The sequence below is a fragment of the Serinus canaria genome, chromosome 1A, assembly GCF_022539315.1.
Source record: "Serinus canaria isolate serCan28SL12 chromosome 1A, serCan2020, whole genome shotgun sequence".
Taxonomy (NCBI): Eukaryota; Metazoa; Chordata; class Aves; order Passeriformes; family Fringillidae; genus Serinus; species Serinus canaria.
The window spans coordinates 2,201,493-2,223,361 of NC_066314.1; the positions used below are offsets into that span (position 1 = coordinate 2,201,493).

Sequence of the window (21,869 nt, forward strand, 5' to 3'; positions counted from 1 at the left end):
CATTTAATTGGCCAGCCCCAGCCTGGGTTTTGTAGTCCCCTTATCATTGTGGGCTGAGTGCTCCCCTGGCTCCCATCTCACCCTGCCTCCTCCACCTGCCCCTCTCCCCTGTCCCTCCTCCTGCTGTTTTGTTTGGCCCAACGACAGCCTGGGTGTGACCAGAGGCGATAATGGTCGGCAAATATTTGAAGGGGGAAGGAGAAAAATTGTCCCTGGGGGAGTTTGAACGGGGAGAGCAGGGGGAGGGTTGGGATGGGGTTGGTAAGATGTGCAGATGATGCTGCTGGCCTGGGGACATCATAAATCCCCCCTGGGTGGGTGGGTGGGTGGGGATGGGGAAGGAGCATCTCTCTCATCCCTGGGTCTGCTTGGAAGGACAGGTGCTCTCTGGAAGTGGAATTTTGCTGGGGAGATTGGAGTTGGAGCAGGGGGACAGAGAAGAGGGGATGGGAAGGGAGAAAACGGGAATGAAATTGCAGCAAAGAGGGGAAACTTGGGCTGGAAATTCTGGAAATCTTTAACTTGAAGGGTTGGTGAGCTGGTGTCTGAATCCAGGTGCTAACATGGATTGGAGCACACACTGCTGGGAAGGAGCTCTGGAGAGGAAGGGGACAGTCAGACCCTGCTGGTCTGTGGCTCCTGTGAATTGCTGGATTTGCCCCTGGGACAACATAAAAGGAGATTTTTCTTCCCTCAAAAACACCCAGAAAGGTGATCAAACAAAAATGGATGCAAACCTCACCTCTGTTTGACAGTTCGAGTCTGCTGAAGGACTGGGAACAGGGAGATGCTGGATAACTGATAAAAATGTTATTTATAAACATCCTATTGAAAAATCTGCCCCCAAAAATATCCCTGCAAAGACTGGCAGGGGAGTTAGGGAGTTGTCAGAGGTTGTGCAGCAAATCAGTGACAGAGGAGAAAGGGCAGGTGGCATCCCTCTGCTCCATGCCAGGACACCCTGGGCTTCTCAAAAAATCCAAGACTCCAAGGAAATGCTGGACAAAGCACCAACAGAGTGGCTGGGACAGACCCTCCCAAGAGCTTTCTTTCTCCACCCATCACCCAAAGTTGTACAATGCTACAAAAGAAGGGGAAGGCGAGGTGACCAAGTGACACAATCCTGCTCTTCCCTGCAAACTTCTCTCACATTTTTCTGGGTAGCACTCTCATCTCATTTTCTGTCAGCACAGCCCTTCCTGAAGCTGGCAGCACTGCCAAAATCTGAGAGGGTGACACCCCTAAAGCTGGACCAAGAGCTGCCCTTAGGGGCAGAGCTCACCCTGTCCCTCCCTGGGGTGTCACACAGAGCCTGGCCCAGCTTTAAACCCGGCTTGCACAGACTTTCCCACCCTCCACAAGCACGATAAAGACATCCTTTGTCAGCAGCAGGGATGGTGACAGCTACCCAGGAGAGGCCGATTTTCCTCCGTGTATCATCAGAGGGGGGCGAGTTGGCAGGACCTGAGAGACTGGAGGGCAGGAGGGGGTGACAAAGAGACCTGGAGGAAGAAGATTTGGAGTTGTCAGCCGTGTCCCCGGGCTGTTTTGTGAAGGACTGGCCCGGTTTGGGGGGTTTTGCAGGTGCCACCAAGCGCGGCCGCTGCAGGTGGCGCTGCGATGTTGGGTTTGAGCGCTGCCTGCGCTCGCTGCAGCCCGAGCTGGAACAGCCCGCGCCGGCTCCCAGCCACTTAAACACCGCGCTGCTTTAACAAACTTGTAAAATGGCGGGGGAAAAGAATCACAGAAAAATCCCAGCGCAATCGAAATCGGATTTTCCGTTTCTCTCCCTTTTTCTTAATTCTATTTATATATTTTTTAAATTCTTCTTCTGATTGGCTCGTCCTCTGTTGTTGTAGTCTTGAAGTGTACAGGTGGCTGTCCTGGCAAAAATAGGTGTTTTCTGTTCTTTGAGTGCTGATGGAAATGATTCCTGTGGGCCACTGTGTGTGGCTCAGGTAATAAGGCAAAAAATGAAAGAAAGGATACATCAGTGAGGGAGGAACCACAGAGGGATTCAGGGAGGCTGTTGGCACCCAAGGCTTCAGGGGATTGGGGGATCTTTTAGGGCAGCAGGAGGGAAATCAGGAGTGTGAGGTTGTTTGGATGGAGACAAGAGGATTTTGCCTCATCCCAGATGATGCTGAGGCAGTTTTGGTGCTGCCTGGTTTTCCCCCTGGAGAGCAGGGGGTGCCCAGCACCTCTATGTGATCTCTGCTGTGACTTGGGGGGGAAAAAACCCCCACTGGATGACACCAGGGTGAGCCTGAACCCTCCTTGTCCTTGGGTCCTTTTGCTGCAGAAATTCACAGGTCAGGGGAGGTCATTTGGGTTTTGCAGCCCTAACCCCTTCCCGCCCCCGCTGCCCCGTTCACCAACAGGCCTATAAATAAAATCTCATTTGTCACTCACTCCTCATGAACCCAACCAGCACGGGCATCTATTGACTCCTGCCATTGTCTTAAGAAGCAGAAAGAGCTGGTATTAATTTCTTCCTCCCCACCAGCTAGTGGGAAGTAATCTGGGCATATCCAGATTATCCCTGTTTAGCAGAACAGGTTTTAAACACAAGACCGAATTTCCTTGAGATTTTCATATGTTTTTATTAAATGGAGCTGCAAGGCAGGCTGGACACTCAATAATGCTGTAGCACTCAGAGCAGCAGTGATCTTTAGAGGTTACTAACCTGCCATTGTATCTCTCAGATTCCTGTCTGGCTCCTCTGTTGTCATTTCGCTGCGTTATTACTCCTCAGGCTTCACATCGCATTCATTTCTCTGAATGAAAACAAATGACTCCTTGCGAGAGGTAGGAGATAAAGAATAATAAATACATTTTATGCACCACCTTAAAAAAAATTAAAAAAAAAAAAAAGGGTTCTGAATCCCCCATCCATCCATCAAGAAATGTAAACGGGAGCTCAGGCAAAACACACACACACAGAGGAGCGCGCCGGGGAGATAAAACTTGTTTTAAGGAAAACATGATATTGTTTCTAAATAAATACCTTGGAGGATGCAAATAGACAGCCCCCGGCCCCCGTGCTTTGTGGCATAAATTTAAGATAATTAAAAATACTAAGCTCGGATTAAGCCTGATTTTCTGTCAGTGGTGGAGGCTGTGGGGAGGAGGGGGAGTCCTGCTGTGCTTGGTGCTGCACAACCCCTGAGAGGAGATTCCTGCCTCTGATGTCGGGTCTGGATTGCCCTGGGTGCTGGGACCCCCTTCCCCAGGCACCCCCTGCCTCCCTGCCGGATGTCTTTGCCTTCTGCTGGGGAAGGGGAAGCTGCAGGGTCACTTGCAGAGTTTTCTCCCCGGCCTGAGCATGGCCAGACCCCCTGGAAGCAGAGGAGATCTCCCCCAGCTGCTTCTCCTCTTCTTCAGACCTTTGTGAGGCGCCCATCCTCGGGGAATCAGGGCTCCCTGGGGAGCAGCCCTGTTGCTATCACCACCCTGAGAGCATCCCTGCCCTTCCCACCACCTGCTGCCTGCTCCGGCATCACCTGCAGGGAGGAGTGCGGCTCTCACACACGGAATGAACTTTTGGGGTGGGCTCTGGGGGACACCAAACTCAGGTAGGAAGCACCAACAGCTTCTAAAAAAATCCCTTTATTCCTGCGGCTGCAGGGAATGGAAGGGAGCCCGGGCCAGGGGAGCAGCTTGGAGCCGCTCTCCGGGATTACTGCTCACCCCAGCTGGGAGACTGATCTTCCCCGGAGCCTCCCCACGCCCCGCTCCCCTCCTCGCTGCCTCCAAGCCGGAGGAGAGCAGCGGAGAGGGAAGGGAAGGCAGGGAAAAGGGAAGGGAGATGCCAGGCAAAGCCGGGAAGGGCCTTTTAGAGGAGCAGATGGGGGCAGGCAGCGAGATGCGGTTGATTCCGTGAGTGGGTTTGGGGTTTTTTTCCTTTTTTTTTTTTTTTTTTTTTTTTTTTCCTTTTTTTCGGGGAGGGCAGAGACGTTTCCCAATTAGCCCAATCAGGCTGGAGATCCTAGGTGTCAGTAGTGAGTAGGAGCGAGGGAAGGCACCGGAGGAGGAGGAATCCAGGCAGCCGGAGTTCCAGCCGGGGGAGAGCGACGGCGGCGGCGCCGGCAGCCCCGGGAGGCGGCCCCGCTCCCTCCCCGTCCCCATCCCTTTCCCCATCCCCTGCAAACTTTAGGACGACGAAAAGCGCCTTGGGGGACCCCCTCCAGAGACAACCTGCGCTCCTCCGCCTTCTCCCCTCTCCCGGAGGTGGGTGGGCTGGAGAAAGGAGGAGCAAGCGGCCACTCTCTCTGCAAAGCTAAAAAAAAATAGGAAAGAAAGAGAAAAAGGATAGAAAGGGATTTTTATTATCGCTTCAATTTTTAATTTATTTTTTTATTATCCCTCCCCCGTGCATTGGGCGGCTGTAGCCACAGCACTTCTACACCTCTCCGGCTATTTATTTATTTTTTAATTTTTTTTTTTTTTTCGGAAAGGGGTGTGTGCCTGTGCGTGTGCCTGTGTTTGCAAAAGAGCCTGGGTGTCCAAGCCGGCTCCGCAGCCACCATTGGAGAGGAGGGCTGGGGAGGAAGGGCTGGCTGGCGAGACAGCCGCAGTGCGAGCCCTCCCCGGCGGGCTGGAGGCCGCGGAGCCGGGCATGGCCCCGTAGCGCATCCCCTGCCTGCATCCCCTGCCCGTACCCCGCCTGCAGCTCCGCTGCCCGGCTCCCCTCACTGCTGCCTGGTTTAGAGGCGGGGGGGGAAGGGCTGGGGGAGGGAGGGAGGGAGGGAGGGAGGGGAGGGAAGGGGTGATTTGGGGGGGGAGTGAAAACTGGAGCTGCGTTCCCCCCCCCCCATCCCCATTCTCCCCCCCCTCCGGCTCTGGGCGAGCCAGACACGGTTTGCCCAGTGCAGAGAGAGGGGCTCCGTGTTCCGCCTCCGTGGAGTATTTGGGATTGGAGAGAGACACACACGCACACACGCGCACACACACACACGCACACAGAGACCATCTGCAGTGTCAATGCGGCGCCTGCTCTGAAGACTGAAGTGGGGGGAAAGGAGAGGAGAGAAATATAATATATATATATGTATATCTCTACATATATATATATACACCAAAACCCACCCAAAGCAAGCGAGGAGCATTCCCAGGTAAGGAGCCCCCCGCCCCGCCCGGGCAGCGGGGGCTGCGGGAGGATGCCCCGGAGGATGCCCCGGAGGATGCCCCGGGAGGGCTGGCGGGGCTGCAGCGGTACCTGCCCTCCACACCTGGCGGCAGCGAAGGGGGGGCTCTGGGAGGCGCCCCTACCACCCTCGGGTCCCGGGAAGGGGGTCTGGGCTGGAGGGCAGGGACCCCCGCGGACAGCGGGCTGAGCCGGGGGGCTCGGGCACGGCCCCTCCCGGCCCGGCTTGGGAGGATGCTGGGCGGGGGGCGCGGCGGGGAGCCCCCGTTCTCCACATCCCCAGCGCGGAGGGGACGCGGTGCCCGCTGTCCCCCGTTCCCGGCTCCCCGATGGCTTTTTCCCCATGCACAAGGCTCAACTTTTCTCCCCGGAGGTAGCGGCTCCAGCGGCTCAGCCCGTCCCTCGTCACCCTCGGCATCCCCCGGCTGCGGGTTTTCCTCCCCTCGGGGGGTATTTTCCCCCTCCGATGCTCCGGAGCTTTCCTCGGGCGAGGAGCTGGAGGCATTTGCAAACTTTTCCTGCTCCCGGTGAGGTTGCAGCTGGACGGGGCTGGAGGCAGAGCCCTATTCCCGGGAAGGATAACACCTCCCGTGTGACCCATGGATGGGGACAGGGGACAGGGGCCAACCCCGGTGGTGAACACCTAAGACGGAAGGGCAGACCCCGGTGGCTTCCCTTCCTACAAGGTGCTGGAGAGTTTTCCTGCCCAAATCCCGGCTGCGGAGTCAGCGCTGCCGAACCTCCCTCCTTTCCCTCGGTGCATGTGTGTGCTGCGTATCGATGCTCTGCGTTCAGCAGACATATGCCCTTAAATGATGTAGACCGGGAGAAGTGATCTAAACACCGAGCCGCGCGTTGTTTTGCTGGAAATCCACGTTGTTTTTGCTGGAAATCTAATACTCCGGCAGCAGCCGAGTTCCTCCCAGACAAACAAACCCGCTTGCTCAGCCCCAGCAGGGCTGTTTGGGTTTGTAGCGGCTGCATGTGGCTGCTCCATCCCCAGCCCGGAGGAAATCCTCCTCCCGGGGCTCCATCTGCTCGCCGTGCCGGGAAGGGATGAAGAGATGAAGGGATGCGGGGCTAGGACCCCGGAGCAGGGCTCGCCGCGGTGGGCAGGAGCCGCTGGAACGCGTGTGGCTCCGCACCTCTCCCGCAAAACTTCCCCACCCCGCGCCGCTTCCCAGCCCTGCCGCCGGCAGCTCGCTGCAAAAGCACCTGACTGCCTACGGCTTCCCTCCGCTGCCGGGAAAAGAGATTTTGGGAAAAGCGACGTGGGTCTGGTGCTCCCCAGGTCGTGGGGTGAGTGGTGCAGAGGGGAGGTTCGGACCGGGACCCCCGAGACTGCCGGGGGATGCTCACGATCCGCGGGAACAATGACGGTGCCAGGGGATTTTTACAGCCGATGCAAACTGCTCGCAGCCTTCTAGGGACTTATCTTGAGCATGCACAGATATATCGGAGGGCGGAAAGCGTGCTAACTTCTTTTCCTTAGCTGCCCTCTGTTTCAGCTGGGTGTTGTTTGTACAAATCCGCGAGCGGGCAGGACCAGGGGGCTCGGGGGACACGGGGGGCTCGGGCTTTGGCTTCTCTGTGATTTTAATTACGGCGTGTGCCTCCCAGCGTGGGATTAGGTGCTTCCTCCTCTCGCCTAAGCCTCTGGCTGGAGGTGCAGGGGATGCGAGCAGCGTTTTTCTTGTGTTTTTGTTTTTTGTTTTTTTTATCTTTGCCGGGGGAAATGCGTGTTTGTTTGTTTGTTTGTTTGTTTGTGTGTGTGGGATCCTTCGCTAAGCCGGGCTTCAAGCGGTGCAACAGATGTGTGTGTGTGTGTTTCTCGTGTGCAGGCAGGTTTAAACACGCAACCCCAGCCCCGGCACGAAAAGCTGGGCTTTTCTCCCCTCCTGTGCTCAGACCCACCCTCCATGGGGTGTCTCTTTTCCGAAAGGATCACTCCAAGGCTTTTTCTCTCTCTGTCCCATGCCGAACGTGCGGCGGTCAGCGGTATCGATACCCCACGAAATCAATGACAGCCGCATGATGTGAGTGTTGTTTCTGTCCAAGCCGGGTGTTTTAGAAGCCGGGCTGATGCTCAGTCGCGGTGCTGTAGGAAAGCGTTTGCTCGAGGATCGGAATTGCCTCGCAGGCACCGAGGGCAGGCTGCTGTCAAACGCGCTCTGCGAGCCTGCGGAGGGATGCTGCCAACCCAAAGGGACACGCTGAACTTCTCCGCAGGGAGAGCGAATATTTGAGCTTTTCCTCAGCGGATTCACCTGGCAGCACCCCTCCCTGCGGCGCAGAGAGCCGGGAGCCGGTGGGTGAGGCAAAGCGAGGGATGAGCAGAGGCAGGAGAGCGGCTGGGCTGAGCTGTGCTGCCGGGAAGGCAGGAGCCGTCTGTGGCAGCCCCATACCGGGGGGCTCAGGCTTGCCGGAGCCGCTTTCATATCAATTCCTCCACTTTCGCAGGCTGAGGAGGGGGAGGAGAGATGCCGGCGCCCCTTTTGTGTTGCATCTTTTTCCTTTTACCCAACCGCTTTGTCTCTGCCTCCCGATGCCGAGGGGCTGCAGTAAAACCGAGCTCTCGCTCGCTGTGCCGGGGCTGGATTCGCCTGAAGAGCCCGGCAAGGTCTTAGGATGCTCGGGGTGTGCACTGAGGGTTAAAGCCGCGTGGGAAGCAGTTTCTTGTGAGGAAGGGAACCCTGAGCATCTTCCTGCAGAGTCGAGAAGGATGCTGTGGTGCTCCCTGCCGATCTGACCTGGGGAGGTGTCAGAGGTGGGGCTGCTGAGTTTTTGGAGTTTGCAGTGCCAGAGTTTGGGGCTTGGCAGTGCCCACATGTGTTTTGGAGAGGGATGGCGTGGTGTCCTGGGAATCATTTGGCTGCTCTTGATCTATTTATTATTTATAACCCCTCTAAAGTGGGGTCCCACGTAGCTGAGACTCCAAAGTCTCGTGTGCTGCCCATGAATCCCCCTCCCCAGCCTGGGATGCGTTTTGGGCTGTGACTGTTCCCCCTAGCAAAGCGCTGAAACTGCTTCATGCTCTAACAAAAAGCATCTGGGGAACCTTTCTGGCTCTCTGAAAGGCTTCAGAGGGCTCTTTCTTACTCCTTCCTTCAGGGAAGGGACAGCAGCGCTCCAGGCAAGGAGACTTCCCGTCTGTGCAGAGAGTCGGGGCAGCCCAGTGCCTTTCTGCAGGGCATCAGTGATGAGCGTGCTTCCCTGCCTGGCTGTCTTCCTGTGAAAAGTGCTTTATATCCCACAGCTTTGAGCTCTCAAGGAGCCTGAGACAAAAAGTAAAAGAAGAAGAAGAAAAAAAAAATTATGTAGCGCTGCCCACATGTTTTTCACTCAGGCTTTGAATGGTTTTAAAACAGAACCATCTACTCCATTCCCGTGGTGTGGATAGGGAAACTGAGGCACAAGGTGTGAAACAGAGCCATTCACTCAATTCTAGTGGTGTGGATAGGGAAACTGAGGCAGGGGGTTTAAAACAGAACCCTTCACTCAATTCTAGTGGTGTGGATTGGGAAACTGAGGCAGGGGGTTTAAAACAGAACCATTCACCCAATTCTAGTGGTGTGGATTGGGAAACTGAGGCAGGGGGTTTAAAACAGAACCATTCACCCAATTCCTGTGGTGTGGATAGGGAAACTGAGGCACGGGGTTTAAAACAGAACCATTCACCCAATTCCTGTGGTGTGAAGAGGGAAACTGAGGCATGGGGTTTAAAACAGAACCATTCACCCAATTCCTGTGGTGTGGATAGGGAAACTGAGGCACGGGGTTTAAAAGAGAATCATCTACTCCATTCCCATGGTGTGGATAGGGAAACTGAGGCACAGGGCTCTAAAACATAACCATTCACTCAATTCCTGAGTGATTGGGAAACTGAGGCACAGAGAGGCAAACAGCTCAGTCCAGGTTTATTGATGAGGAATTCTCACTCACCAGCCTGAAATGAGCCCCAGGTGGGACTTTGTTGAGAGCAGGGAGTGGTGCCCTTGCCCTCCAGTCTGTGCTTCAACAGCCAAGAGCAGCCCTTGGACAGAACAGGACATTTCCAGGATTGAATTTTTTCCAGTTAAAATGGCAAATGGGTGCTTTGAAGTGAGAAAGAATCATGGAATTACAGAACATTTTGGGTTGGAAGGGACTTTAGAGATCATCTAGTTCCAAGGCCTTGCCCTGGGCAGAGACAACCAAACATTTTGGGTTAGAGAACTGGCCTGGGAGCAGCTGTGCTTTCATGGACCTCAGTCCCAGCACCTCTAAAATTTGCTGCAAAATGTTTTTAATCACCTTTGGGAATGGAGACATCACTGCAAAAATGACGTGATGAGTTCCCCACAGCCTGTGTGGTGATTCTCTGTATCTGGCATTCTCCCTTGGGGTTCTTTTGACTCATCCCAAAGAATATTCTGGGTTTTTTTGTTGGTGCAAGAGCTCTGTGAGTTTGCTTTATCCTTGAGGGGCTGAGCAACCACCCAGCTAAGAGGTGCCAACTCTGTGTCCCCTGTGTCATGTGGCACCTGTCCTGAGCCCTTTCCTTGGTAAAAACCTCTGGGAGCCCCCAGAGATGCTCTGAAGGCCCAGAACAGTGGTTTGAAAACCCAGTGCCCACTTCATTTTAGACACCTGTAGCCCTCCAGCTCCAGCTGATGTGAACATTGCCAGGGACCTGCTCCCTTCCAAGGGGATTCCTGGAGCCATGGAGGAAGCCAAATTTTTGCTGAAATACAATGTTCCCAGCTGTTCCTACCTCAAATATCAATGTTTGTAGAAGACACCAAGTTCTCAGAGCCTGAAGACCTGGGGGAGAGCAGTGACTGGTTCAAACCCCCATCCTACTCTGCTGCCTCTCAGCAGGTGGCTCTGACCTCACCTGGAATCACTAGAGAGAGAGAGAGAGATCATTTGCAGACTCTGTGACTTGCTTTTCTTCCAGGCTTTGCTGCTGAGAGGGTTTCCTCCCCTTTAAAAAGTGCTTTTTAAATGCTTCATGCAGTGAAACAGAAATCCAGCCCCAAAAGTCCAGTGGCTGAGATTCCCAGGCTTCTTTTGCATAGGAATAAATAAAAAGTCCTGCTGAGTGTGGCAGGATTTGCACTTGTGACCCAAAAGGGAGATGTGGGACCTCTGATTCTCCTGCTTTTCATGCCTGATCTCCGAGTTTCCTTCCATCTCTGTTATCCCCACACTGATCTGCTGGGGCTTTCCCACCCAGCCATTGACAATAAATGTATGGGATTTGACTGGCACTTGAGTTTGCCAGGACAAATGTGTGGCTCTGATGTAGATAACACAGGTTAACTTCCACTACAGGCATTTGCATGATCTAAACCCACACATTTCCCCCTCCTCTGCTCTCCTGCAAGGGCCAGAGGGATAAATCTTGATCCTGGGTGAACTCTCTCAGCCAAATGAACATAAATGTTTGTGAAACGAGGCTCCACAACCTCTGTGTTATTTCTCCTGGAGCTTAAAACGCTCCACGAGGGAGGAAAGGTGAGGCTGGTGAAGGTGTTTTATTCCCAGTAGTGTTTTCCTGGGAAACAGTGAGGTGATGCTGGCCTGGTGACCGCCTGTAGATGGTTAACATTTATATATTTGCTGTTTTTTCTGAATGAGGAGCTCACACTTGCTGCCAGCAGCCCCCTGATGCTCATTCATGCCGAGCCTCGCCGGGGACCGGCCGGGCATTGCACTGCTTGGTGACTTGGTTTTAGAGTTATAGGGATCAGGAGGATGAATTAGCAGTAAATTACAGCCTGGATGGCTTCATCCTCAGCAGTGGCAGGGCTTAAATTAAAAATATCTTGCTGGGTTGAAGCACCAGTAAGTCAAGCTCTGGTGGTGTGTCAGTCTGGGTTCGGCAGCGAGAGCAGGAACACGAGGAGCCCACAGATCGATTCCCAGCTGAGCTGGGAAATTGCCACTTTGCTTCTCCCATCAAATATTCTTCCTTTCCTTTCCTTTTGCCTCTTTCCCCAGCTGGAGGGAGGATGGTCAGGCTGGGAAGGTGGGAGAAGCTTTGCGCATTCGCTGCACGCGCGTGTGGCCCTGTTTGACTTGGTTAGAGCATATTTGATTGTGAAAAGGGATTTATTTGTTTTTTGTGACAGGGGATTTGTCTATAATGTAGTGCTGGAAAGAAAACTCATTTAGAGACTAAGGAGGTGTATCCTGTTACAATTGCCTATTGATGGAATAGCAAGTGCTTGGTGTGCTACACAGCTTCATTTTACTTTAGGGAAACTTCTCCTGGGCTGCCAAAGGGAGACTTGGGCTTGATGGAGAGCTGTCCCACGGCCCTCAGGGGCTTCCTTGGCTTCTTGTTTCTATCAAGTGGAGGAGGTCTCCTAGAAGTGACTGTCCCTTCAGCCACCACCTAATGCTTGCTTTGCTCTAATGACCTTTGAAAATGACTCATTTTTTGTGAAAGGAGTAAAACCAGGGTGAGATGGGGGCTTGTTGGGAACTCACTCAGCAGCCTGAGGAATGGCATCATGTCCATGGATAATTGTCACTAATGGGCATTGTCCCATCCCTGGGCAGTGCCACTTTCTTCTGCTGGTTGGGAAGAGGCTTTCAGAGGTGCTGAGGAACAGGGGGTTCTGTATTCAAGGCAAAGGCTCTGCCCCCACAGCCCTGCCAGGGAGAGGAGGTGAGCTGGGAATACAGCCCCACCAATTGTGGAACCAATCAAAAGCTTGGATTTATCTTTAATGGACAATCTAGGGAAGAAAAACCCACACCCAAATTAGGATAGGCCTGTGTACCTTAGGAAAAAGGAGTTTTTGGATTGTTTTGGGAAACTCCTTCTTAGGAAAAAGGAGGTTTTGGGCTGTTTTGGGAAACTTCTACTTGTCAGAGTTTTGGTGCAAATTTCTGGGTCTTGCTAAAAGCAGAGCCACATGTGGAGTTTTTAAGCTGTTCTCCTGAGTTGTGTGAGTGTTGAGGGGTTGGTATTTGCATGGATAATTTTGGGTGTTTCCTCCTTTTGGTTGTGCCTCACCCTCTGCACTGTCTCCTTTCCTCCTGGCTGGACAGTGGGGCTGTCCCCTGTCACAGCCTCCTTTCCTTCAGCCCCTCTGGATCCCAGGGGTGATTTGGGGATCGCAGTGACATCAGTACCTGGTGTTTTCGAGATTCCACACCCCATCCCTCCTTGGATCCCAGGGGTGATTTGGGGATTGCAGTGACATCAGTACCTGGTGTTTTTGACACTCCACATCCCCTTCACTGCTTGGACCCCAGGAGTGATTTGGGGGGGTTGCAATGACCTCAATACCCAGTGTTTTTGAGACTCCACACCCCATCCCTCCTTGGACCCCAGGAGTGATTTAGGGATTGCAGTAGCATCAGTACCTGGTGCTTTTGAGGCTTCATACCCCATCCCTCCTTGGATCCCAGGGGTGATTTGGGGGGTTGCAATGACCTCAATACCCAGTGCTTTTGAGGCTTCCTACCCCATCCCTCCTTGGATCCCAGGGGTGATTTGGGGATTGCAGTGACATCAGTACCTGGTGTTTTTGACACTCCACACCCCAATCACTGCTTGGACCCCAGGAGTGATTTGGGGGGTTGCAATGACCTCAATACCCAGTGCTTTTGAGACTACACACCCCAATCCCTCCTTGGATCCCAGGGGTGATTTGGGGATTCCAGTGACATCAGTACCTGGTGCTTTTGAGGCTTCATACCCCAGACCCCTGGATCGCAGGGGTGGTTTGGGGGGTTGCAAGGACATCAGAACCTGGTGTTTTCGAGATTCCACACCCCAATCACTGCTTGGATCCCAGGGGTGATTTGAGGGGTTGTAATGACCTCAATACCCAGTGCTTTTGAGACTCCATACCCCATCTCTCCTTGGACCCCAGGAGTGATTTAGGGATTGCAGTAACATCAGTACCTGGTGCTTTTGAGGCTCCACACCCCAATCATTGCTTGGCTCCCTGACTGCTCCTCTCCAGCTCACCCACACAGCTTCCCCAGGGAGGGCAGTGCTCAGGGACAACCTGGAGGGGGACTTCTTGCTTTAAGTCCATCTGTGCCACCACTGAGGCCACCTCTGGGAGGGCAGCTGCCTCCTCACCCTGAAGACGGCGGGATGAGCTCTGAGTTCTCCTCCTGTGCCGAGCTGCTATGGTGATGAGTTGCTATAGAAACACATATTTAGCATTATTATTTATTATTGAAAGGTGCTTCTTTTCATCACTTAAAAGCAGGGTTGTGGCCAGCAGACCCCAGTGGTGGCTGTGGGACACTGCCCACCCTGTCCATGTGGGATGGGGGGGTTAAGCTTCCTGGGAATCCAGGTTTATCCACGCTGGAGGCAGGGAACCGTGCTGTGCTGGCCCAGCAGGCTGATCTGGTTAAACAAATCCCCCAGTTTGTTCCTGTCACAGGTCCCTTCCCTCGTCAGATCCCTCCTTTGGAGGGGGATTTGAGTGTTGTAATGAGCTTACTCTTCTCCAAACTGGTAATCCTGTGTCACCACTCGGGGTGCATCAAGTTCTGGGACAATGTCTGCTCATCCAGCACAAATGCTGCATTCACAACTCCTCCTGGGCATTGCCTGCTCAATACCTGCTCTTATCTCTGCCTCTGCTGCTCCTCCTTGTTTGCTGGAGTCCCCTCCTGTCTGCAAGCCCCTTCTCTGATGCTCCTGTCCTGGGGTTCTGCTCAGCTGAGCCCCTCTGGAGCCGCAAGGGGCCAAGCAGAGCAAGCCCTGCTCAGGCCATGGCTCTGCCTGCCCTCACCATCACTTTCCAGTGCCCATGGCTGGGATGGGTCCTGCTTTGGGGGGGTCTTGCTCCCCAGGAATGGGTGCAGGAGGTAGGAGCAGGTTTGCTCTGCAGCAGGGACCTGCCTAGACCCCGTTTATCCAGCACATCCCTTGGTTTTGGGAATTCTCAGGAGATGCAAGAGGGATGCAAAGGGCTCTCCTGCCTACAGCCACTGGATTCACAGCTTCCCCTGGAAGCTGGCAGTGCTGCAGAGGTGGCTCTTCAAGGAAACCTCCCTCCTTCCCTGCTGCTGTCCTTCACAGCCTGGCAGCCCTGAGGAAGCTGCAGTGGCTGCACAGGGGTGGCTCACTGGGGACAGGAGGATGTGGGAGGATGGAGGGATGTCCAGAGGCTCTGGGAGGAGTGGGGTTGCTTTTCCTCTCTGGCTGGGGCTTGGCTTGCAGCAGGGATTAGCTGTGCAGTTCTTTCTTGTTCCCTGGAAATTGCCTAGTGGAAAAAAAAAAGGCAAAACAAAAACAAAAAAAATTCAAAAAAACAAAAAAAAAAAAAACAAAAAAAAAAAAAAAAAAAAGAAAAGGGGGAAAGGAAAGAGAAAAGGAAAACAACACAGCTTTTCTGGATGAACAACTGGGAGGTGAAGTTCCAGGGCTGGCTGGAGCAGCTGCAGGGGGTGGCTCAGCCCCTCCTCTCACAGCCTGCACAGGTGCTGCAGGTGCAGGGCTGGCTTCAGGTGCTCCCCTGGAGGTGGGGCAGGGAGGGATGCAGGAATGGCTGGACCACTGCAGGATGCTGGGGAGGCAGAGACCCGGGCTTGGGGGAATCTCTGCTGCTGCTGCTTGCAGAGTGAGTTCCCTGAACGCCTGCAGGTCTCCACCTCTGTCAGCCTTTGAGGAAACAAAAGGAGGTTCTTGAAAGCACCCCCTCAGGCAGGAATAAAACACCTTCCTTTGCAGAGCCCTCTCACTGCTTGAAGTCATTCCCTTTGGGCTTTGCATTTTCCTTCTTGGAAGCTCTGCTCCCTGCAGGGAAGAGGAAAAAAATTCCTGGGGTGAAGGAGCAGGGCTGAGGGGGATGGGGGCCCTTCCTGGAAATGGAGGAAGGGATGAAGGGGTATAGTAGACGGGTCTAGGGGTGGATGGAGACCCCTGTAATCCCTCTGTAGGGTCACATCCAGCCTGGCTCTGTTGTAGGGATAGTTGGGAGGTGCTCCTGCATGTCCCAACCCCTTCTCCTGGTGAGGGGAGGCCAGCAGAGTGGTGCCTCTCTGCAAGGAGGGGAGCTGGCTGCGTCCTGGTTGGGTCACCCTTGTCCATGTGGGTCTGGAGGGTTTGGGTTTTGCTTCTACCACCCCTTTTTTTCCACTCTGAGCTGCACCAGCTGCTTGGATATGTGGTTTGGAGAGGTCATCCAAGCGGTGGAATGGATTTGGGGCCGGTTTGGGAGTCCCTGTGGGTCCCACCAGCCCTGAGACCATCCAGTGTCAGGTCTGTCTCCAGAAGCCCACTGAGGGTGGAGTCATTTTGGCCACTTTTGCATCCTCTGTCTTTCCCTTCCTGGTCTCCAAGGCCACTCCCAGAGATCAGGAGCTGCTCACCTGGGCCAGGCAAGGGCAGGAGGCACCTTGGAGCTGCACCCTCTGCCTGGGTGAGGGATGGAGAAGGGAGGAGAGCCATGGCAGGAGCTGGGGACTTAAACCAGCACCCCTTAGAGCCACTCAGGAGGGATTTTCCCCCCTCCTTTACAATGGAGTTGCTGCCCTTGCCTGCCTCAGCAAGGCAAACACTCAAGGGGATGCCTGAGAATGAAAGCACCAACTTTTAGGGCAAATTTCTCTCTGCATAATGTCTCAAAGAAAGCAAGGAGAGGAAACAGCAAGCAGGCCTAATTAGGTAAGTATTCCCCATTAGGAAGGGGAAGGAGCTATCAAGTCGATTTCCATTTCCTCCTTGTTTTACATGCCTGATTGTTCCGCCTCTCCAGGAGGCGTGTGTGAAGTAGGTCTCTCCTCAGCTTGGAGAAGTAAATAATCAGGACACCACGAGCTCCTGAAGCTCTTCCCAAAGCTTTCCAAATCTGGACTGAGCTGAGGATTTTTAGCATCTTCACCAGCCTTCCAGGAGCTCCCCAGCATCCATGAGACCTGGCAGGGACTCATTTCCCTCTTTCATGCTGAGAACCAAGGTGGGCAGCAGGACTTGCATATTCCTGCAGACATTTCTCCCTGTTTGACCTGTTCTGGGTGGAATTTCTGGAATTTCCTGGCTGCTTCCCAGTATAAACCTGAATGTGAGCACATGGAGGTGCCTTGCTGCACTGGGAAATGTGATTTGGATCAGCCCCTAAAACAGCACCCAGTCCAGCCCTACCTGAGCCCAGCGTGTCCCTATGATGTCCCCACGTCCTCCTGGCTGTGTACCCAAAGCTGCTCTGATTGGGATCAGCCCCTAAACCAGCACCCAGTCCACCCCTACCTGAGTCCAATGTTGTCCCCACGATGTCCCCATGATGTCCCCATGTCCTCCTGGCCGTGTACCCAAAGCTGCTCTGATTGGGATCAGTGCCTAAACCAGCACCCACTCCACCCTACCTGAGCCCAGAGTGTCCCCATGATGTCCCCACGATGTCCCCACGTCCTCCTGGCTGTGTACCCAAAGCTGCTCTGATTGGGATCAGTGCCTAAACCAGCACCCACTCCACCCTACCTGAGCCCAGCATGTCCCCACGATGTCCCCACAATGTCCCCACGTCCTCCTGGCCGTGTACCCAAAGCTGCTCTCCTGGCTGTGCTCTCTGCTGCCTCTTAGAACAACACATTGCAGCGTGGGCTGCAATTATGGAGCCATCAACGGGTTCTTGTGACACATTTTGGCGAGCCCGGGGACGCTTTGTGCACCAGCCTGCGAGGGAAGCTCTCTCCTCCCCCCCTGGTGCTGCCTCCCCCTGCTGCAGAGTCTGTAAGTGGTGTTATTAAAGGCTGTCATTGGCACAGTCAATGGCTGACACAAGGCAGCCCTCAGACTTTGACTCATCACACACACACACACACTTTGCAATGCATGAGCCACAAAAAAAGCCCATTTCTCACCAGCATCACCCTTTCCCCAGCTGCTTGGGCCCTTTTCTGCATTCATTTCAGAGAAGAAGCCTTGATTGTCCTGCAGTGTGAGGAAGGGATTGGAGTTGCATCATGCTGCCTGCACGTTCCCAGCTCTCTCATTATCTTTTGCTGGAAGTTGTGATGCCTTTTTTTCCCTAAATACAACTCCATATATATAGATATATATATGTGTGTGTGTATGTTTTATACATATACATAAAAATACACATTTATATGCACATTGCTACACACAAATGCAAACTGCACATGCTTTGGAAATGCCAATCTGTTCACCCTGCACTTTTCACAGATCACTGCCAATTTTCCCTCACAGTTCAGGAAAGGTTCTGCAGGTCCAGATTTTTGGAGAAGGAAGAGCAGCCTTGCTGCAATAGCTGGAGTTAGGAGGGATTAAGGCAAAAAAAACCAAAAACCACAACAGTTTTCTTTTTTCTTCCAGCATCCCTTGATCAGATGCTGGAGGCAGAGAGTTGTTTTCCAGCTGGTAGGGAGGAGAGGGAAGGGAAAAAAGAGTTTGAGGTTTTCCTCCACCACAGAACTTGGAAGAAGTAGAGCAAATTTGGGTGTCTGGGAATGTGTTCCAGTTGAGCTGGGCTGTCCCAGTGCTTTTCAGAAGGTGCTGCTCCAGGCCCTGCTGGTGGCAAAGGAGACTCTGAGGGGCTCTCAGGGGTAGGGGATGATTGTGAGCATTTCTCAACCTTCCCTTCTCATCCTTCCCAGTGGCTCAGCTGGACCCTGGCCATGAGCACTCAAGTGAGGGAGCACGAGGTGCCTGGAGGAGATCCCAAGCAGATTGGAGCTCCATGACAATCTGCTTTTCTGCTTTCCAGTCCTTGGCTGTGCATGGACACGTGCAGAGGTCTCCCTGCCTCCTGCTGGTTGATGCTCAGGGTTCTTTGAGCCACATTTCCCCCACAAAGAGCCCTGCTGGCCACTCAGGCCCTGCTCTGCTGCCCTGCTCTGCCTCTCTTCCCTCTGGGGATTTGTGTGGGAGGATAATTCTGAGGCTTCTCCAGTACCTGCACAAGGGTTTGGGGAAAGTGACTGTGAGATGCTTGTGATGCCTCAGGGTTGAGCTTTTCTATTTTTCACATTCTGTGCTTCAGTGTGTGGGTCTGAGCTTCCTATTATGGGATGGTGAGCTCTGTGCCCAGAGCAGGGAGACAAAACAATTCCTGCTCCAGCTGGGCACCAAGGACAAATGAGCCAAATCCCAGGCCAGGAGCACAAACCCCGTGGGCTGGAGAGAGAAAAACAAGCAGGGTGGGAGTGCCTGGGCTAAAGCTGGGCTGGGACAATGAACTGCAAGGTGGGAATGGAGCAGAGCTGATCCCAGGGAGAGACCCCGGGAGCGCTGGTGCATTTTGGGGCCATTTTGGGTCATCTTGGGGGCAGCCCTGGCTGGGCTCTGGTGCTGCCCAAGGTGCAACCATGGAGGAGATCCTTGGAATCAATCCCTGCTTCCTTCTGGAACTCTGCCCAGCCTCTGCTCTAGCTCAGCCTTCTCAAGGCATCACTTGAAGCCTTTTCACTCAGTGATTTGCCTTTTGGTTTCACTTGGTCATTGTCTTCTCTCCTGCCTTGCTTCTCCCTCCCTGGGAACACAGGCAGCAGAATCAGCTTTATTTTATGAAAAGCAAAAGGGTCTCCAGGTGCAGGGTTGTGCTCCCCTGTCTCTCCTGCACTGCTCTCTGCCAGAGGGTGACTTCTCTCACCACCCATAATTAGCCTCTCCCAAGGTCTCACTGTTGCTGGGCTCAGGCAGAAGGTTTCACAGCCACTGCCTCTTCTCAAACACAGGAGAGAAATAATCCCTTCCTCAGCTCAAGGAGCAGCTTTTACCGGGGTTCCTGCTGCTGCTGAGGCAGGGTGGCTGCAGGAGGGGCCCAGCCCAGCCCCTGGCAATGCTGGGGTGGATGGAGGATGTGTGTGTCAGGCTCCCCACGCAGAGGAAGGAATCAAATATCTGCCCTATCTCAAATGCCATGCTGGGCTCCTCTGGGACAGAGTTATTGGTGAGGGGGAAGCTGACCTTCTCCTGTGTTTATGAACTGAATCTCTGGTTCACTTTGGGTTTGCTTCCCCCCCTCTCCCCTCCTGTTACAGAGTGCAGTGCTCCATTTCAAAGGAAATAACATTTTCTTCATTTTCTCCTTTGCTGGAATTTTTTTTGAAGAGCTGCTCAAGATGAACAGGATTTCTTCCCCTCAGCTTTCCGTGCTTTCCCCTTGGCTTGTCTCTTTGGAAGTGGATGTTGCTTGCCCACGTTTTTGGGGTACCAGGGATATTCCCCTGTTACAGCTGCTGAGGGTTCACAAATTCTCCTGGAGCTGGGAAAACACAGAATTATTTTAGTAGTCAGAGCCCAGCGAGTCTGAGAATTAAAAATTCTCCTCATTTCCCTCAGTGCCACATGGATCTGTCCTTCTTCCTCCTGGCTGACTTATCTCCAGCCTTCCCTGGCACAGCTTTTGCTGCAAATCCTCTCCTGCAAGGGTGGTCTTGAGCATCTTTAGAGGAGCAAGTCCTTTGGAGCCCTGTTTCCTCTTCCTTCCACTTCTACCTGCGGAGAGCAGATTTTTGGAAGCTCAAGAGCTCTGTCTCTCCTGTGCACAGGTCCCTTGCAGATATTTGAAGGCACTTTGCTGAAGTTCACAAGTGACTTTTGAAAACCTTGCCCATTGCATTCATGTGTATATATATATATAAATATATATATAAAATATCTGTTCTCTCTTCCCTCCTGTTTTCTTTCTCTGTCAGGAATCCAGCTGTGCAACATGTGGCACTTGTAGGGCTTGGAAGGCAGGAAGATCAAGCAAACACAGAGCTTTCAGCAAGAAGAGATAAATTTCCAGAGTAAATTCAAGCCACGTAGGCCCAGTCTGTTTTAGTTTTAAAGCCCTGCTGGTAGTGATGTGTGGGAGCTGTAGATACAAAGCCAGGGAGAGAAGAAGAGTTTATTTGTATTATATCTGGCACCTTGGTAGAAAGAAAACCCCAGCTCTGAGTTCGTGGGGCTTGGCACAATGTTTGTCTGCATGGTCTGGAGCAGCAAAGTGCCTGTTGAGCTCTGCCTTCGTGCATGGCTGGAAGGCAGAGGAAAAAAAGGGAACTATCTGCCCTGACTGTTGTAACTGGAAGAGGAAAGTGCCGGATTTGTGGGGGTGTGTGGGATGCAGATGGCCCCAGAGGAGGAATATCTTGTTATTAATAACCCCCGGAATTGTGATAGCAATTTCCCACCTGCGTGGAAACGCCGCCTCCGTTTTTATCCCAACACAGGAGCTGGGGGCTCCCTGCTCAGACATCTACTGGGGTTTCCTATTTTCTGCAGAGACAGAAGGCAAGGCAGGACTTGGGGTGTTGAGCCCTGACCATAAATTTGCCCCAGAGGAGGAATATCTTGTTATTAATAACCCCCATAATTGTGATAGCAATTTCCCACCTGCATGGAAACGCCGCCACCGTTTTTATCTCAGCACAGGAACTGGGGGCTCCCTGCTCAGACAGCTGTTGGGGTTTCCTATTTACTGTAGAGACAGAGGACAGGGCAGGGTTTGGGGTGTTGAGCCCTGACCATAAATTGGCTCTAGAGTTGAAATATCTTATTAGTAATAACCCCCATAATTGTGACATCAATTTCCCACCTGCGTGGAAACGCTGCTGGGGTTTTTATCTCGGTGCTCTGGCAGGAGCACAGCTGGGAGCTCTGGGCTCCTTGCTCAGACAGCTGCTGGGGGTTCCTATTTTCTGCAGAGACAGAGGGCAGGGCAGGATTTGGGGTGTTGAGTCCTGACCATAAATTGGCCCCAGAATAGGAATATCTTGTTATTAATAACCCCCGGAATTGTGACATCAATTTCCCACCTGCGTGGAAACGCTGCTGCCGTTTTTATCTCAGCACAGGAGCTGGGGGCTCCCTGCTCAGGCAGCTGCTGGGGGTTCCTATTTACTGTAGAGACAGAGGGCAGGATTTGGGATGTTGAGCCCTGATCATAAATTGGCTGCAGGGTGTGTTAATTCCTGAGACCCCTGATGAAGGCAGGAATGATCAATCTGACTCCATGCTCTCAGAAGGCTGATCTATTATTTTATGATACTGTATTATATTAAAGAATATTAAACTAAACTATACTAAAGAATACAGAAAGGATACAGACAGAAGGCTAAAAAGATAATAATGAAAACTCCTGACTCTTTCCTGACACAGTTTGGCCCTGATTTGCCATGGAGTCAAAACAATTCACATTAAACCAATGAAACAATCACCTGTTGGATAAACAATCTCCAACCACATTCCAAAGGAGTAAAACACAGGAGAAGCAAATGAGATAAGAATTGTTTTCCTTTTTTTTTCTGAGGCTTCTCAGCTTCCCAGGAGAAGAATCCTGGGCAAAGAGATTTTCCAGAAAATGTGACAGTGACAGCAGGGCTTTGGTGCTGTGCTGCTGGGGGTATTTGCTCTCCCTGACCTGGCAAAGGTTACTCTGGTTTGGGAACTGCTCTGTGGGCTGCTGCTTCTTCAGAGCATCACTGAAGGGTTTGGGTCAGAAGGGATCTTAAAATTCTACTTCCAGCTGCCTTCAGGGGTGCCTTCTACTGGCACAGGGTGCTCCATGCTCCATCCAACCTGGCCTTGGACACTCCCAGGGATGAGGCAGCCACAGCTTCTCTGGGTACCCTCTGCCAGGGCCTCACCACCCTCAGAGGGAAGAATTTCTTCCAAATATCCAATCTTAACCTGCCCTCTTTCAATTTAAAGCTATTCCACCTTGTCCTGTTTCTTTTTTTTTTTTTTTTCCAAAAATCCTTTATTTTCCTATTTACTACTATACTTTTTGCTTTGCTAAGGTAAAAA

At 52.9% G+C, this 21,869-nt stretch overlaps 1 protein-coding gene across 1 annotated transcript in view; it reads left to right on the top strand.

The window, feature by feature from the left end:
* Positions 1-4,826: 4,826 nt before the first annotated feature.
* Positions 4,827-21,869, top strand: part of PLXNA4 (plexin A4) — a 472,456-nt gene continuing 455,413 nt past the window's right edge. Inside the window, exon 1 of the mRNA XM_030237722.2 lies at positions 4,827-5,114. The gene's annotated coding sequence lies outside the window, so the exon portion shown is untranslated. The remainder of the gene's footprint in view (positions 5,115-21,869) is intronic.